The sequence below is a fragment of the Jaculus jaculus genome, chromosome 16 (genome assembly GCF_020740685.1).
Source record: "Jaculus jaculus isolate mJacJac1 chromosome 16, mJacJac1.mat.Y.cur, whole genome shotgun sequence".
Lineage (NCBI taxonomy): Eukaryota > Metazoa > Chordata > Mammalia > Rodentia > Dipodidae > Jaculus > Jaculus jaculus.
In genome coordinates this window covers 65,642,145-65,654,558 of record NC_059117.1, presented here as the reverse complement: position 1 = coordinate 65,654,558, position 12,414 = coordinate 65,642,145, and the positions used below count along the sequence as shown (strand labels likewise).

At 44.5% G+C, this 12,414-nt stretch overlaps 1 protein-coding gene across 2 annotated transcripts in view; it reads left to right on the top strand.

Annotated features, from left to right (window-relative positions):
- The window catches only part of Synpr (synaptoporin), a 326,729-nt gene that overhangs the window by 303,798 nt on the left and 10,517 nt on the right, over positions 1-12,414 (top strand). The window lies entirely within an intron of this gene.

The following is a 12,414-nucleotide window of genomic DNA, read 5'->3' as shown; positions in this document are numbered from 1 at the left end:
TTTAATTTTATTTATTTATTTATTTATTTATTTGGAGCGACAGACACAGAGAGAAAGACAGATAGAGGGAGAGAGAGAGAATGGGCACGCCAGGGCTTCCAGCCTCTGCAAACGAACTCCAGACGCGTGCGCCCCCTTGTGCATCTGGCTAACGTGGGACCTGGGGAACCGAGCCTCGAACCGGGGTCCTTAGGCTTCACAGGCAAGTGCTTAACCACTAAGCCATCTCTCCAGCCCAGTAAGGAGCATTCTTAATGAAGAATAGTAAAAAAATGTATGTGAAGGGTTTAGCATAACACCTGGCCCGATGTCTGCTCCAGTGAATAATAACACTGCTGGTGTTGTTTGTTTTGCATAGTTAGTTCACTAATATGACTACTGATTTGCTATAAAAGTCCTGTGCTCTTCATAATCACAAAGCAAGGCAGGATCAATTGGAAATCAAACTCCATTTCCAGGCATGTTTTAACATATGCTTTACAGTAACACTGCAGAAAGCTAGTGAAGACTTTCTAACCTTTCTGGATCCTCTAAGCAGCCTGAATGCCTCCCCACTGCACCAAGATTAAGAATCAATTGTCTATGATATGGCTAAAGGGAGAGAGAGGGGGCATCTTTTGAAAATATTTTCCACAATTTAAAAAACATGAATTAAGAGGTCTTGGTTCCATGGCTGAGCAATAGCAAATCAATTGGTGAAGTTCTCTGGAAATAGCTCAGAAAACAACAGATAGAATTCAAGGGGGAATAGAAGAAATGAATTCCTGCGTTGATCCTCAAGCTTAGGCCAGAGTCTTCGCTCATGGGCCATGATGATGATTAACACAGAGCCCTGCTAACATCAGCATCCACTGTGTCTTTCTTTTGCAAATGCTGCTGTTGTAGCATAAAACAGCCTAGAGGGTTTAGAGAATGGGATGGGAAGATACAGACCATCTCTGGTGAGAACAGATCTCCCTTCACCAGCATCCCCCTTTCTCCCACCACTACAGCAGTCATGAATAGCATCCAGTCCCATGTGGAAAGGTAACGAATGTTGGACAGATGACAAAGGAGTGAATGACAAATTGGCAATGGGAGCCCGGGAGAAATTGCAGAGGAAGTGGCAACATGAACACTGCTCTTACTGTTCACCTGACAAGCTCCAGGGTGACAGTGACTGACACAGTGATCAATCAAAACCCGTCAAGGCAGAAACGCAGTGGCTACAGAGAGCTCAGCACCAAATCAGAATGCCAACAGGCCTGCCATGGCTCAGAGAACTTTGAAGAAGAGATAGCAGAAAGAGTATAAGAGCCACAGAGTGGGTAAAAGTGCCCTGAGGCACAGTTTCCCCACTCCCCAATAGAGACTGACTGAGGCCTTCATGACCCCACAGCAAATACCATAACCCCACTGGGGAGGCTCCCAGGAAAAGAAACCGAAACCTATTTCATACAAAATAACTGTTTTAATTGGCACTGAAGCTAGGCATGGTAGTGCATGCTGTTAATCCTGCACTCAGTAGGAGGATCACTGTGAGTTTGAGGGCACCCTGAGGCTACATAGTGATTTCTAGGTCAACCTGGCTGAAAGTGATACCCTACCTTATAAAAAAAAAAAAAGAAGAAGAAGAAGAAAATGGCAATGAACATTATCATTGGGGTTCACCAGTAATTTTTCTTTTTGTTTTGTTTTAAGCAAAAAAAAAAAAAAAAATCGCAGACCTATAAATGCAGCAAAGCCTCTTTTAACGAAAAATAATAGATTAAGAACATAGATTCTGGACCCAAACTCACTATGTGCAAACCTTGGTGGTGCATCATTCAAATATGGTTGAAGCAAATTACTTTGGGTATAAAGCTGGAAAAACACTAGCATCCATCTGTATTTATTACGTTCCTTATTACTGTAACAAACACCTGACCAAAGGAACAGAAGAAAGGGGTGGGGGTATCTGAGTTTACAGTTCAAGATTAGAGTCCACCGGGCCGGGACGCTGGTCATGTGTGTCGCTGGTCATGTGTGTCTGCAGTTCGGAAGCAGAGAGCCAGGGGTGCTGACGTTTTCTCCTATTTATGCAACCCAGGGCCCCAGCCCCGAGGATGGTGCTATCCAGTTAAGACTCAGCCTGTGCACCTCAACCCGCCTAATGTAGACATTCCCTTACAGACACGCCAAGAGCTTTGTTTCCATGGTGATTCTGATCCCATCAAATTGACAATATTAACCACCATTATTCCCAGTAGGTTGTCAGGAGATTAAGTAAACAAATGTATACTAAACACAAAGAAGAGTTCTCTAAGTGCTAAAAGCTCTCTTCCTTATCACCTTTATCACCATCATCACCATCATCTTCTTAAAGGAGTCAAAACCAATTCATTAGAGATCACTTACTTTTGACATTAAAAAATAGCAATAGCAGCCGGGCGTGGTGGCACACACATTTTATCCCAGCACTAGGTAGGCAGAGGTAGGAGGGTCACTGTGAGTTCAAGGCCACCCTGAGACGACAGAGTGAATTCCATGTCAGCCTGGGCTAGAGCGAGACACTACCTCAAAAAAAAAATAAAATAAAATAAATTTAAAAAGGCTCTTTTTCTTTCTTTTTTTTTTAATTAGTTTTGTATTCAGCAAATACAGTCAGTTTGGTACCATTATCAGGCTCATCCGTGGCCTACTCCCTCCCCATTGGCCCCTCCTTGTTGAGGTATATGGGTCATGCATTGTGGGGTTAGCCCACAGTTATTGGTACAATAAGTGTCTCTGCATATAATGACCCAACATGTGACTCTGACATTCTTTCCGCCCCCTCTTCCCCAAAATATCCCTGAGCCATGTTGGGTTCATTTTTGGTCTGCTTCAGTGATGAGGTGTTGGGGGCCTCTGAGGCTGTTTGTTTTGTTTTAGTTCCTCCCCACCTCTATGGGCCTCTTGCTCGCAGAGAGCTCTGGCTGAGCACAGAGAAAACCCTGCTGGGACAAGGCACAGAGATGACTGGCCCCTCCCTCCGCCACCGCTGTCACTGAGGGATGCATAGATGCGTAGCCTCCAGCTCTGGGATGTTGGAAGGAAGGAAAAGCCTTCGGGATAGACGGGCTCTTCCAAGAGAGTGCTCGGCAAGCGAAGCTCTTGTTCCCCATAGACCTTGGCTCACCGACTCCAAGGTCATCATCAAATAAGCAGAGTGGGAAGTTTTCTCCCAAAGCTTCAAAACAGCGCTCACATCGCAAACCCCATCGAGCTGGGCAGTTAGCCATGATTAGAGAGAGACTTTCTGGCTTGAAATTCCTCCTCTGAAACAAAGATCGGCAAACTTGATGGCTTGAACTCCTGACTCCAGAGACTTCTTTGCACATTTGAAACCGAAGGCTCCCCCCCATGTCATAGCTCTCTGTGGAGCCTAGCGTTCCCTCAGAAGGCTTAAGCCACATCACCAGCGGATTTGTCACTAAAGATCCTAAAGTCTAGGGGATTCATAGGATTTGTCAAAGCACATTCAATCTCGGAAGACTGGCCTCTTGGGACAGAAAACGCCAAAGCTGGTCCATACTTGCCTGATGCACTCCTGAAGGCTGGGATTTAGTTTTCTGATTCATAAAATAAAAATATGAGTAACACTCGCCTCAGAGAGTTGTTGTAAAGGTGAAATGAGCTCATGCCCATGAAACATGCAGCGTAGTTCCAAGCCTGTGCTGACGGCAATGGTGGGACCTCTGCCTCTCCTGTTCCTCTCCTTCCTTCTCCTTATTCCCCCACACATTGCTTCTTCTCCCCCACTTCCTCCCCATCTTCCATCTCCCCGCTTCTTTTTCCTCAACCCTCTATTTCTTTTCTCCTTCCTTTTCTCCCTTCCCTCATTCTTCTTAGTCTTTTTCTTCTACTGGACTCTCTTCCTCATCTTCCTCCTCTCCTTCCTTCTCCTTTCTTCTTTCTTCCATCCTCTCCCTTCTCCTCCTGCCCCTCCCTTTAGTCTCTTTATCTCAATATGCTTAATAAACCTAGAATGCACAAGTGCCATCCATCCATCCATTGTCCACTGTCCTAAAACACTGTTGATTCTGGCTTCCTCTAGCCCAGCCTAACTTGGCCTTCCCCCAGTCTGACCCAGGGCTGTCCTGGGAGCCCACCTCCTTTCTTAAGCTGCCGTCACGGAGCCAAAACTGCCTTTTGCTCACTCTGATCTGCTTTCAGACTTCCTCCTGGTCACTGGAGTGGTCAATTGAGTGGTCACGTGTCAACCCACGTATGGGACTACAAGAACCATGAAGGAATGTGAGAGATTGCTGGCCTTGTCAAAACTAAGTGAGATGATGAATGTGGGGCCAGCTCAAGCTACAGTACCTAAAGCAATGCTCACATGAGGGACCCACCGCAGGAGCAAGGACACCACCCTCATTTCACTGTAGATACAAATGTGCCTCGGTTGCTAATATGGGTCTGAGCTACTTTCACTAACAGGGCAGCACTACGAACATGTGGCTATTAAGTCCTGGGGTGGTGGGTTACATGAATTAAGGTCTTCTGCAGGTTTAAAAGATCTACATCAGAGTATACAAGGTTTTAAAAATTTAGCACTAAAAAGATAAAATATCTTGATAATTTTAAAATTGATCCTATGAAATGATAATACATCTGATATATTGAAGTCTATGATATTAGCATGCAATGCATTAATACCATTACCTTAGACATATTTGTTTGCTTTTAAAAAATATGTCTAGGAGTTTCCTGATTGGTTGGGACCAGCTCTCAGCTGGGAGCAGGGAGACCCCTCAGCTTGAAAGCTTGTCTACTTTTCTTCTATCTTACTTTTTACTCTTTTAAAATAAATCTTTCATAATTAAAAAAAAGTGTCTCGTGGGAATTTGAAATCGCATGTGGGGTTCATATCCATGGCTTACACTTGGTTTCTCGCGGGCAACTTGTCAGGGTGGCATACCTCCTATGTTGCAGTCCGGTTCGCATTGCTGGTAGAAATCACCCAACCAAGAGCAGCTTCTGGGAAAGAGTTTTATTTTAGCTTACAGGCTCGAGGGGAAGCTCCATGATGGCAGGGGAAAATGATGGCATGAGCAGAGGGTGGACATCACCCCCTGGCCAACATAAAATGGACCACAGCAACAGAAGGGTGTGCCAAACACTGGCAAGGGGAAAATGGCTATAAAGCCCATTAGCCCGCCTCCAACAATACACTCTCTCCAGGAGGCATTAATTCCCAAATCTCCATCAGCTGGGAACCTAGCATTCAGAACACCTAAGTTTATGGGGGACACCTGGATCAAACCACCACACTCCTATATCAGACATCCCTGTACAGCCCTCTCCAACACTGGGTCTTTGCATTCACTGCACCTATTGCCTGAACCACAAACTCTTTGCTACTGTTATTGACAACACTTCTTACACTAAAATTTTATTTTAATAAAACCTTGTTGGGGCTGGAGGGATTTTTTAACAGTCAAGGCACTTGCCTGCAAAGCCGACCCAGGTTCAGTTCCCCAGGATCCACACAAGAAAAATGCACAAGGTCGTGCATGCATTTGGAGTTCATTTACTGTGGCTGGAGGCCCTGGTGTGCCTATTCTCTCTCTCTCTCCTCTTCTCCCAACCCCCACCCCCCCTCGCACCGCCTCTTTCTGTCTCTCAAGTAAGTAAATAAACCTTGTGTAAGTACTAACTGTAGAAATCCAGAATTATGGGGCATAATAAAAGATAAACATTAATGTGAGTCAATGGAAAATAAACTGTTCTTTTATTGTTGCTAGGTGCCATTGCTTGCCTGACACTGTGGCCAGCTTCCTCTAATAAGAGAAAACTCTGTAGGAGCTTGATAGCATTTGCTAAGTAGGAGCAAATGATAGATAATAGATCAGAGCCTACACTGACACTTTACTACTCAGATGAAAGGAAACAGAGAAAAGCTTTCTCTCTGTGTGTAACTTGAGGTCATTTACTGCTGGGTCTGTGTTCTCGCCATGATGGGCTACCCAATCTCCAGAAAACAGGGGCTCATGAATGACCACTACTGAGAAGCCCGGGATCTCAGTCTTGGGTTCCAGTTGCGGTTACTTGTGACAACTTGAGACATTATTTACAACTTGTGCATCTAGCTTTCACTTCTGCAAAATGGACAGTGTGATAATGATCTCGCTGTCTTACAGCTCTTATGATGATCAAATGGTCTTTTACCGTGTGAAAAAAGAAAAGCTGTACAGGACTGGATAGAAAGGACCCAGGTTCAATTCCCCAGAACCCACATGAGCCAGATGTAAAAGGTGGCACGTGAGTCTGGATTTTGTTTGCAGTAGCTAGAGGCCCTTGCATGCCCATTTCTTGCGCTCTCTCTCTCAAATGAACAAATGAATGAATGAATTAAATATTTTAAAAATCTGTGAGCACTCTTTGGAAGTCTATGTACTTATGAAAAGTGCTTCAAATAAAATAATGAAGCAAACTTGTAATTTGACAGGCCAGAAGTTATCTCATCTCGCTCCGGCTTAGCTCTTCTTTCTTTGAAGATAAGGTTAAAAGCTCCGCTCTCCACTGAGTGGCTTCTGTCTTCCCTGATGTACAGCCTTATTCTGGGATTCCTAGAAGCCAAATGAGCAAAGTGAATGCACTTACACTGAGGATGACTTTTGCTGACCAGTTTCTATGTAGCCCCATGGTATGTGTCAGTCACATAAAAAAATAGTAGGGCCAAGATAGCTTAGCAGTTAAGGTACTTGCCTGTGAAGCCTAAGGATCCAGGTTCAATTCCCCTGTTCCCATGCAAGCCAGATGCACAAGGCACATGGGTCTAGAATTCATTCATTTGCAGTGGCTGGAGGCCCTGGTGCACCCATTTTATCTCCCTCTGTCAAATAAATAAGTAAATAAATAAAATATTTTTGAAAAATAGTGGGGCCATTGTGTAGACAAAACATATCATAAAGCCACTGGACTGAAAAATAAAGTAGCTATGTTTACCAATATCCAGTGGAATTGTGTGCCACCATAGAGAGAGAATGAGTCATTTACCTGTGTCTGAAATAACTTTCTTTCATTGAAGATGATGCTTTGTATGCCCCAGAGGGATCCAAAACCAGTAGCTTTATGATATTAAATTAAATCCTCATACCAAAAAGGTTTGTAAACCAGGTGTGGTGGCACGCACCTTTAATCCCAGCACTTGGAAGGCAGAGGTAGGAGGATCACCATGAGTTTGAGGTCACCCCAAGACTACATAGTGAATTCCAGATCAGACTGGGCTACAGTGAGAACCTACCTCAAAAACCCAAAAAGAAAAATTTAAACGAAATGGTTTATGGCTGGAACAATACTCCATGGTTAAAAGTACTTGCTTGCAAAGCCTGATGGCCCAGGTTTGATTCCCCGGTCCCCACATAAAGTGAGATGCACAAAATGTCTCATGTGTTAAGAGTTTGTTTGCAGAGGAAGGAGGTCCTAGAACACCCATTCATTCATTCTCTCTCTCTCTCTCCCCTATCTCTCCATCCTCTTTCTCCTCTCTCACACTGTCTCTGTCAAATAAATGAATAAATATTTTATGAATTTGCTAACAGCAATTTATGAGGTAAGAAAATAATCCCCCAAAACAAATGAAACCAAACTACCCAGTCAAAGTTAAGACAGGCTGTTTGTCCCTCTGGAGGAAACTGTTTCTTGGATACTTCAAACCTGTTGCAATAACACACTCAGAGTGCATGTAAAACTCCTGTAGGTACAGAACAAAACCAGTAGGTCAGAGTCTACTTATAAGTCATTTAATAAACTTGGATTCAATAAATCACATGACTATTTTAGCTGCAATTTCTATGGGGTTGGCGCAGCTGCCTCTGACTGCTTACTCAGAGTCCAAGCAAAGGAGCATTTAGAACTTGAAGCAGCTTCCTCATGGCAGGCTGCCCCGCTCTGGGGCTAAGTGACAACACAGAGCTAACACAGTCGCTCTGTAAAGGGCTAACATGTATCAGAATAACCTAACGGGAGCTGTTACGAATTAGTCTTACACGTCCACACGCACTCACACTCACAATCTATCTAACCATTAGTTAGGCAAGGAATGGAATTTGTGAAGAGCTGGACTCTTGCTTGCTCTATCAAAGGGAAGTCCCTGCCCAAGTTCAAGTTCAAGCCCTTTTTAACTTTCCCAGTACAAACAAACAAGAAAAACAATGGTCTTAAGGGGCAGGAGAGATGGCTCAGCCGTTAAGGTACTTGCCTGCAGAAGCCTAAAGACCCAGGTTTGATTCCCCAGTACCCGTGTAAAAGCCAGATGCACAACGTGGTGCATGTGTCCAGAGATTTTTGTCTTTTGCTTTATTTTGCAGTAGCTGGAGGCCCTGATATGCCCATTCTCCCCCTCCCTCTCTCTCCCTCTCTCTTTCTCTCTCTTCCTCTCTCCTCACCCCCACACTCCATCTCAGATAAATAAATCTTTTAAAAAAGAACATGGCTTTAGGCACAGCCACTGGTATGGAATTCAATGGCACACATAAGAAAATTGGTTCACATTCAAATTGACTTCCAGCCACCTGATCAGGCTTTGCTAGTGAATATCACTAATGCCTCTTCTAACATTGGTTAATCTGGCTCAACAAAGATCCTAGGCTCCACAGCTTTTGTTAAATATCTCTAGATAGAATTTATGATATTTTCTTTTGACTGTATTAACATTAATATTTGCAGTCTTCTATTTATGGAAACTACATGTTAATATTTATAGTACATGTGTAATTCTTTCTGTTAACTTTATTCAGTGTAAAAGGCATAATCTACTTTGAATGAGATATTGAATATTACTTAAATATGAAAAATTAACATGGATGAAGTCAGAATTGCTTGAGTAATACCAAGCTGACTAGAATTTAGAGAACATCGATTAGATAATTATCCACAAACAATATACCCAAAAGCACAGTTTCCTGCACATTTTCGGGAAGCCCATGACACTGTGCTATAGCCAGGCCAGTGTTGGAGCCGCCTCGGTTTCCTCGCCAGAGGAACAGGGTCGGCAGAGGTCGCAAGGTTGCCGATGCCCGCTGGGCTCAGCAGGGTGCGTGGGAGACGGGATCGCCCAGGAACTGTGAGAAAGCGTCCCTTCCATGTCACTTCTGACCCCTTCTGTGTTCTGGGGGTGATCTGAAGACGTGAATGACTTCGGTGGGCTTCCCTCCTCCTGGCTTCAGACTGGGTTTGGCTAGTGGGGAAGCAGGGAAGTAAGAGGAAGCAGAGTGTTTCATTCTCCACAAGGCAGCTTCCAACTTAGTTAGGCCTCTTTTAGCCAAAGACTAGTGAGAACTTGACACTGGAGGACACAATCTTTGTCTCCATAGGATTCTGATCTGCTTCCCCGTGCCAGATATGGGCTCCTTTACACTGAGCTGATCTCTTAGCCCATCAGAAAGCTACTGGTCACCCACTGAGGCTGTGTGTCAATATTGCACTGGCATGTACATCGTGTCAGGGTGTTTGTCCTGAGCAGCTTAGACCTCTGGTTGCTCAGACTGTTGTTGGCCATTTTCCCCCATAGCTCATGTAGTGCTTTCCAGCACTAGACAAGCTGTCTGGGGACTGGCTTTCTTCTGAATTCCATCTAGGCCTCTCCTTGCCGAGTCTGAATTTTTAACTGACACAGGAGTTAAATTATGCATCCTTTCCTTTACAAGACTTGACTAGAAGGTTGAAGGTTGAGTCAGCTCCCAAAGTCACCATTTACTTCAATGACACAAATTTTTGCATTCAATCATGAAGTTTCCCTATAGAAAATGCTTCGGTACTATTTTTCACATTTTAATTAACCAGGACCTCAAGTTTGGCTTTTGAGAAATGTTTTAGGGCATGTCTTTTAAGTCAGAAGATCATACTGTCAGGCAGCCATGAGAAGCAGTGGAGAGCAGTCAAGCACACAGCAGACGGCCGGCCGGGCTTAGCTCGTTCCCCTGCTAACTCGTGCCTCCAGACAACTGATTTCAGCTGTTGGCACATCAGCTTCTTCTACTGTCAAATGGGGACGGGGTCAGGATGTACTTCGCATTGCTGCTGCCAGGATTAAATGAGTGAACTTGGAGCCATAGTTAGTGCACAATAAGGACTCAATCAATGTTAGGTATCTTGAATATTGAGTAAGTCTTAAAGTTGAACATGATTTCCTCCAACTTCCAAATGCAAGGGGGTCCCTACTTGCCGCTGCTGCTGCTACTTCCTCCTCCTCCTCTTCCTCTTACTCCTCCTCTTCCTTCTCCTCCTCCTCCTCTTCTTCTTCTTCTTCTCTCTCTCTCTTTTCTTGAGGTAGGGTCTTGTTCCAGCCCAAACTGATCTGGAATTCACTGTGTAGTCTCAGGCTGGCATCAAACACACAGCAATCCTCCTATCTTTGCCTCCTGAGTGCTTGAATTAAAGGCATATGTCGCCACACCTGGGAGCCTGCAGGCCTTTGAACAAGCCTGTTTTTTTAAAAAAGATATTTTATATTTATTTATGTATTATTTATTTGAGACACAGTGAGAAAGAGGCAGACAGAGAAAGAGAGAGAAAGAGAATGGGCACAACAGAGCCTCCAGCCACTGCAAACAAATTCCAGATGCATGCACCACCTTTTGCATCTGGCTTACATGGGTCCTGGGGAATCCAACCAAGATCTGTTGGCTTTGCAGGCAAACACCTGAGCCACTAAGCCATCTGTCCAGCCAAATAAGTCTCTTTTAAAGCATGACAAGAATAATAATGACGGGCCCTGTGCCACTGTTGGGATTATGTTCTATCTGTGGACTGTCACAAGTGTGTAATAGCACTTCTGAGTAAGACGGCAATGTGCAAGTCACGTTTGAGAAAGCAAAGAAACAGATACACAGAAACGGTCCCCGGGGCTGCTCTTCTATCCAGTCAAACTACCGGGGCCCACCCTAGGATCAGTTACTGTGTACAGGGCTATAAAATCCCTCACCTCAAACATACTAAGCAGCCAGCTGGTGGGTAACATGGGGCCCTCTGGAGTCATCCAGCCTGGACCTAGCCTTCCTGGTGTGGGACAGACCCTCAAGGAAGCAAAACATAGGTGGCCTCTGAGACCCAGGTCTCAGCTGCAATGTTCATAAGGATGTATGTAGAGGGGAGCTAATGTGGGTAAAACCTATAAAGGCAGAAAGGTAACTAAAATCAGGTATAAAGAGATGAACAGGAAGAGAGGTGAGTGGTGGACAAAAGGACACATTGCACATGTAAGAAGAAGTGCAAGTGCGCAGGATGTTAAGATGTGGAGAAGATGGGGGGCTGAGAATCAACAAAAAGAAGTGATAATTTGAAAATGCCAGAATGATTGATACCTAAATCTCTGCATGCCAACTACAAAACAAAAATTGAGTAAATAAAACAAGAACAAAACTGCCACACCAAAGAGTACAGTCTCTATTTTGCATGTTTTTAGACTCCATAACCCTTTTCTCAAGACCTTGGCACTTGCTCCCAGCTTCCAGTTTTGAATGTAGGAACGAAATGAGAAACCTGTCAAGTTCGTGTGCTGGAAGATGTAACATTATTAAAATGTCAGTTGCTAGCTGGGCGTGGTGGTGCACTCGGGAGGCAGAGGTAGGAGGAACGCCGTGAGTTCGAGGCCACCCTGAGACTACATAGTGAATTCCAGGTCAGCCTAGGCTAGAGTGAGACTCTACCTCAACCCCCCACCAAAAAAAATCAGTTGCCCCACCCAAATAATTTCAGATTCAAAACGTTGCCAACTAGATGGATTCATGCTCCCCCACCCTAGATGAGTTTAAATTCATCGTACCCTGAACCCTTGGGTGAGCCCAGTGTCATCACCAGGATCCTCACAAGTGGGAAAGGAAGGCACAGGAGTGTCAGAGCAATGAATGTGAGAAAGACCAGCCACCAGCTAGAACACAGAATGCCATTAGCCCTGAATATGGGCAGCCCCAGCAGCAGGGGAAAGTAAGACAGGAGATTGTCCCCAGAGCCACGGAAAGGCCTTGCTTTACCCTGAGACCCCTCTCTGGACTTCTGATCTCTGGAAATGATGGCAGGACATTTGTGTTGCTAAACAAAGGCTGAAATCAGGTACCAGGTTAGACGTGAAGAAAATGTGATTTGACATGCCAGCTCACACCTCACTGTCAGAGCTTCTTTTTCTTTCTTTTCTGGCCTGTGTATGTGTAGTATGTGGGGTGTGTGTGTGTGTGTGTGTGTGTGTGTGTGTGTGATGCATGTGTGTGTGCAGACATGCACACCCTGTGCAAGTACATAGAGCCTGGGGTACAGCATCAAGTGTCTGCCTCGATTTTTCATCTGCATTCTTTCTTGAGATAGAGTTTCTCACTGAGCCTGGAGCTCCCATTTTCGCAAAAAGCACATCTGTTTCAACATTAATAAAAGATATTTGGAATAAAGAAACTCCCAGAGGATATGGCTCAGTGG